Raw genomic sequence first — 6,164 nt, forward strand, 5'->3', positions numbered from 1 at the left:
GCCCCATTCTAGTAATTTTCCTGTCTTGAATTTCCTCCCACTGTAATTAAATAAATTGCCTACCTCCCGAAATTGGCCGAAATTGTGCCCTAGGGCAGAAGGTTCAACTGTTTCCCCTATGATATACCAAAAATTATTTAATGAAAAAAAAAAGATAACACAAAAATAAGCTTATTGCAGTATATGCTCCACAGGGGTGAGAAAAATTACGATAGAAAATACCGTAAACTTGGTATATATCATGGGGTGTTTTTTTTTCATAATTACGTTTTAAAAGAATGGTAACTTAAAATCTAAATTGTCATCGCTGTTTGGCTATCAAAGTAAATTTAAACTGACAACTTAGCATGGACAATCATTTTCAAGCTGTCAAAATAGTTTTCCTTTGAAAATACATTCTTAAAATGTAGAGAATAAAGGTAAACAACTTCGCAAACCTTAAAATCCACAATACCATATACAATATATACATTGATATTAATACAATTTTACTCATTACAACATTTTTTCATTAAAATAATTTTTAATCAAATTCGTTTTTAGCTTAACAATATTTTTTATATAATCTATACATTTACATAATAAGGTACATGAAATAACATTTTCGGATTGAATAGGAAGCTTTTTTAGCTTGAAAAGCTTTATTGAAAACTCTCTCCGAACAAATTTGTATAAATAATTAACTTTAGGAAAAGTATGATGTGCATATTTTTATCAATATTTTATATATCCGAAAGCTTAGTTATGGCAGTGTAATAGTATTCTGTCATGGAAGAAAATAATAAATGTAAATTTAAGTTTTAAAGGAAAAAATCCAAACCAAACCATAAAAGTCAAGCTAAAAAAATTAACTTTTCAAAAAAAAAATACATATCTATTAGCAAAGAAATAATCAAAATTTTCAAAAATTATTTTAAATCTCAAAAGTATTAAGTCTTCACAATTCCAAAACTAGGCCATTCTTTAATTATTTTTACTCTTTTTTTAATTCTCCAAACGTATCCAGTGTTTGGTGTTTATCATACCCACTTATAATAAATATTTTCAAATTCTTTCTTCACAAAACTGTTACATAACTTTCATATTTTACAGTACCTGTTGTATAAAAAAAACCTGGAAAATTATTTTGAGAAAAAGACCCAGAGTAAATATTGCCTTATCTGATTCAAGCCTGTCAAATATCTGATAAAAAATATTGGAAACATAGATTTAATACCACAGATCAGCCCTACGTGAGATCTTATCATTTTTTTCTGGATGAAAATTTGTTTCTTCTATTTTCTAAAGGTTAGGCTGGCAGGTGGAAATTATTGTTTCAAGTTTGTATTTATATCTGATTCTGTTAGCTTTTTTCCCTTAGTTTTTACCTTTGTGATTATTCAGTTATTCGGTAAGTCTAAGCAGGCCCCCCCCCCCCCTTGTGGCTGAGGGGTTTCCAAGAGAACGTGACTTTCAATATAGTTTATTATTCAATTTTTATTTAAATTAGACACATTCAGTAAGAATTTCATAGGTTTTAATAAATTTCTGTGATTAAAATATTTTACTCAAAGATGAGCATAGTATATCTTTAAGGGTTGAGGCATAAGATTTGCAGCCACAGTTTATGCTAGAGTGATTGTATTAAGAGGCAATTAAATGGGTTCAAATTACTTGAGTCCAATTGCATCTCTCTAATATCTCCAGCAGGTGAGATGGTTTTGACCCCTGGTGTTGCTTAAAAGTTTGTAACACCTGAGGTTATGCAGCCAAAATCACCTTTCCTGTTTTGGCGCAATATGACATAAATTGTGTTGGGACTGCATGTGCCATAAAACCTAATGAAACACTAGAACTCCGCGAGTCGGATGTGTCGCCTTTTGAACAATGTAGTTTAGGAGAAATGGCCAGGACAAAAATGAAATATGAAAATAACAAAGGGCAATAACTAAAAAAATACTAAGTGCAGAGCAGCCGTTTCTCTGCACTTCACTTCTTATCAATAAGATCTATCATTCTATGATGTTTCAAGTCCATAGCTTTCATACTTGAGGAAAAATGAATAGGACAAAAATAAAGTAAGAAAATCAACAAAGGGCAATAACTCAAAAAATAAGAAATGCAGAGTATCAGTTCTTATGCACTGCACTTTTTCTTAATGAGATCTATCAACCTATAAGGTTTCAAGTCCATAACTTTTATACTTTCGGAGAAATGGCCTGGACAAAAATCAAGTATGAAAATTAACAAAGGGCCATAACTCAAAAATTAAAAAAAGCAGAGTACCGATTCTTGTGCACTGCACTTCTTCTTAATGAGACCTATCATCCTATTAAGTTTCAAGTCCATGGCTTTTATACATTAGGAGAAATGGCCCGGACAAAAATAAAGTATGAAAATTAACAAAGGGCAATAACTCAAAAATAAGGAAGTGCAGAGTACCGGTTCTTGTGCACTGCGCTTCTTCTTAATGAGATCCTATGAAGTTTCAAGTCCATAGCTTTTTCAGTTGAAGAGAAATGGCCCGTACAAAATTAAAGTATGAAAATTAACAAAGGGCAATAACTCAAAAAATAAGAACTGCAGAGTACCGGTCCTTGTGCACTGCACTTCGGGTTATTGAAAGAAGCATGCATACCAAGTTTGAAGTCAATCAGACTTAAAGTGACTGAGTTATGCTCCGGACAAGCTTTAGGGGATGCCAACAACGACGCTTACAGCAACGCCGACACAGACGCCGCCGCCAACAAAAGTAACCCCTATATGTCACCTTTTCAAGGCGACACAAAAACCAAACAGTAGCAGGCCTATGCTACTTAGTAAATGTGGGGCAATCTCGTCAAAATCTTATGTTAACCCTTATATTTTAGATTTGTGTAATCAGGATAAATTTCCCTGCTTAAAATTTGGAACAGTCCATTTTAAGTCTATGAAAATACAAAAATGAGAAAGATGTACAAAGAACAATAATCAACCCATACAGATGTGCTTCCTTCTGGTGACAAAGCTTAGCCACCTTCTGTGTATGCAAGTTTAAAGGAACTCGACCCTAAAACCATAAAAATCAGAACTGCTTACATAGATCAGATAGGGCACATATAACAGAAAGATATGCAAACAAGAGCTGTCACAGGAGACAGCCAAGCTCGACTAATAAAATATTGGACGCAGTAAGGAGGACAAAACTATGAAAGAAAAATCAATTATGTATAATGATGTATTAAGTTATAGTAAAAAAATAACATTTGTTAAAATAAATTCCAAGATCAAGGGAAATAATTCTAGAAATAGTCACGCTAGAGTTATGAACCTTGTCACACAACATGTATGTAATGATAAGAAGTATATATTTGAAGTTTGAAGTAGATACCTTAAAAAGTAACAAAGTTATAATATTTCTTAATGAAAATCCTAAGTTCAAAGAGAGATAAATCTGTAAAAATTACTTCAAGAGTTATGAACATTGTCACATAAAATATAATTGATTATAAGGAATAAGTATTTGAAGTTTGAAGTAGATACCTTTAAAACTAAAAAAGTTATAGTAAAAAATAACATTTTTCTAGTAAAAAAAAATCTAAGTTGATGAGGAGATAATTCTTGCAATATTGGTGCTAGAGTTATGAACCTTGTCACATAAGATGTGGATGATGATAAGGTACATTTATTTGAAGTATGAAGTTGATCCCATTAGAAATAAATAAGTTACAGTAAAAAATAATATTTTTTAAAGAAAATTCTAATTTCAAGGGGAGATAAATCTGAAAATATTGGTGCTAAAGTTATGAACCTTGTCACATAAGATGGGGATGATGATAAGGTACATATATTTGAAGTATGAGGATGATCCCTTAAGAAATAAAGAAGTAACAGTAAAAAATAGTATTTTTTAAGGAAAATTTTAAGTTCAAGGGGAGATAAATCTTGAGATATTGGGGCTAGAGTTATGAACCTTGTCACATAAGATGGGGATGATGATAAGGTACATATATTTGAAGTATGAGGTTGATCCCTAAAGAAATAAAGAAGTAACAGTAAAAAATAGTATTTTTTAAGGAAAATTCTAAGTTCAAGGGGAGATAAATCTGAAAATATTGGTGCTAAGAGTTATCAACCTTGTCACATAAGATGTGGTTGATGATAAGGAACATATATTTGAAGTTTTAAGTTGATACCTTAAGAAATGACAAAGTTATAGTGAAAAATATTTTACTGCACCAAAACTTTAATCTGAAATCTGGATGCGGATGCCGACGCCGACGCCGGGGCGAGTAGGATAGCTCTCCATATACTTCGTATAGTCGAGCTAAAAAGGGTTATGAAATACCGTAAATATATGCCAGATGGTAGTGGAAAGATTTTCAATGCTTCTCAGTTTTGAGTCATCTTTCACAATTTGAATTTAATTATTCTCAGGGCATTTTTTATCAAAATTGTGAAGGGGCCAGAGCCTGTTCATTTTGTGAAAAAAAGCGCAATATGTCTTAAAATTGTGAAAAAAATGACATATTATTTAGCATTTCGCAACATTTTGAAACCGGAAACGGTTGATTATAATTTCTGACCAGTGTAAAATCTGTTTCAAGTTGGTACTTTACCCGGTTAACGTGCGCACACCAATTATCTTGATTACAAATATTTCTGTGTTATTGCAATTTGCGTAAATCAAGTTTTACCAGAGGATATTAAACAATGTATTTCGAAGATAAAATCCCAATATTTTGTGAAATTTATTTTGAAATTGCTAATTTTTTACCACTGCTTTGTGAAAAAAAAGTGCAATTTTGAATTGTGAAGGGGCTTTATATCGGCCCCTGTTATAGAAGGGAAAAAAGCCCTGATTCTAGAATAAAGAAGTGTTCAAATAATCTGAAATTTTGCACACAAGTTATTGGATTCTAGACCTACATCAATATGAAAACAAACTTATTCTCACTCTTGTTATGTCAAAAAACTTCAGTTGAGTACTTTTAAGGTTTTTATATATGTGGGACATGGGGATGCCATTAAGTAAGATGATCTTATTGTTATAATGAAGTTTAGGTAATTCCACAAAAAAACAAACAAAAAAAATTTCTAAGAATTGAAAAAATACCAAGTTATATATTACACACATATATAGTAAACAAACTCCAACACCCAAAAGTTTCCAATAAAATAGTACACTAGAATCCTCCATTAAATTATTTCATTTCAGGATACTCACTGCTTAAATTTTCAAAGTAATAAAACACCTAACACCAGTTGTCATGTAAGAAACAGTTTGGACAAATACACAGCTCTCATTAATAATGAGAAAACCTGAAATTCTCCACCAAAATAGCTATTAATCTGTGTGAATTAAATGATCATGTGGGTCCTTTCACCAGGGAATGAGGGTTCTAGGGCATTATGATAAAAAGAACCAGCGTAACGTTTATTCAGGTATAAAATACACTAAAAATAATAATAATAATAAAATTTCAATACAATGATTTTGGTAAAAGTGAACTATGGTTACCAGCATAATTCAGCTGGTGTGCTTATTTCCAATGGGGTCGATGGAAGACATTCATTTCTTAAATAAAAATTGACAATAATAGTTTTTAAAGCCATTGACTTACCGTAAACAGATAATTAAATTCATCCAGATGGAACTACTCCTTTTTCCTCTTATATTTCTTCTTTTTTTACTGGAAAAAAACCCTTCTTTTGCACAGAACGGATAATAAAAACTATTCATATATTGATGAATCTCGTGCAATGGCCGCGCTTTCATTGCAAATGGTGAAAATCTACACAGGGGAGATAATTTTTTTAAAGGTATGTGTAAATAAATCAAAGCACTGAATGTACTGATGGGGAGGCTATGAGAGAATGTTTCAGACTTATAGTTTCTTTTCTTTTTGCTTAAAATATGCTACCAAAATAAAAAGATATGCACATTGCGCTATTTATCCTTACTGTTGTGTTCAACCATTCATAATATATGGTTAATGAGGTTGACTATTCATTTTGTTAATATTCCAGAACATTTAATTAAGGTCTACATTCGGACTGTTATCATGCAAATTTTGAAAAAACCTAAACTGTCAATAATAAATGACATACCAGCAAGTATGACGACTGTTCATTATCAGATAACAATAACATTTTACAACTGACGGTTTCCTTATCAAAATTATTCTAGGACTGTTCATCATAAA

General features: G+C 31.4%; 1 protein-coding gene across 2 annotated transcripts in view; it reads right to left on the bottom strand.

The window, feature by feature from the left end:
- The window catches only part of LOC132727482 (liprin-beta-1-like), a 31,076-nt gene extending 25,346 nt beyond the window's left edge, over positions 1 to 5,730 (bottom strand). Inside the window, exon 1 of one of the 2 annotated variants that reach the window (XM_060713007.1) lies at positions 5,583 to 5,730. The gene's annotated coding sequence lies outside the window, so the exon portion shown is untranslated. Of the gene's footprint in view, positions 1 to 63; positions 183 to 5,582 lie in introns of those variants that run through there. The other variant, XM_060713009.1, reaches the window with a different exon arrangement.
- Between the last annotated feature and the right edge of the window lie 434 nt (positions 5,731 to 6,164).

Source organism: Ruditapes philippinarum, unplaced genomic scaffold, assembly GCF_026571515.1.
Source record: "Ruditapes philippinarum isolate M1 unplaced genomic scaffold, ASM2657151v2 ctg7760_1_1_1_1, whole genome shotgun sequence".
NCBI lineage: Eukaryota > Metazoa > Mollusca > Bivalvia > Venerida > Veneridae > Ruditapes > Ruditapes philippinarum.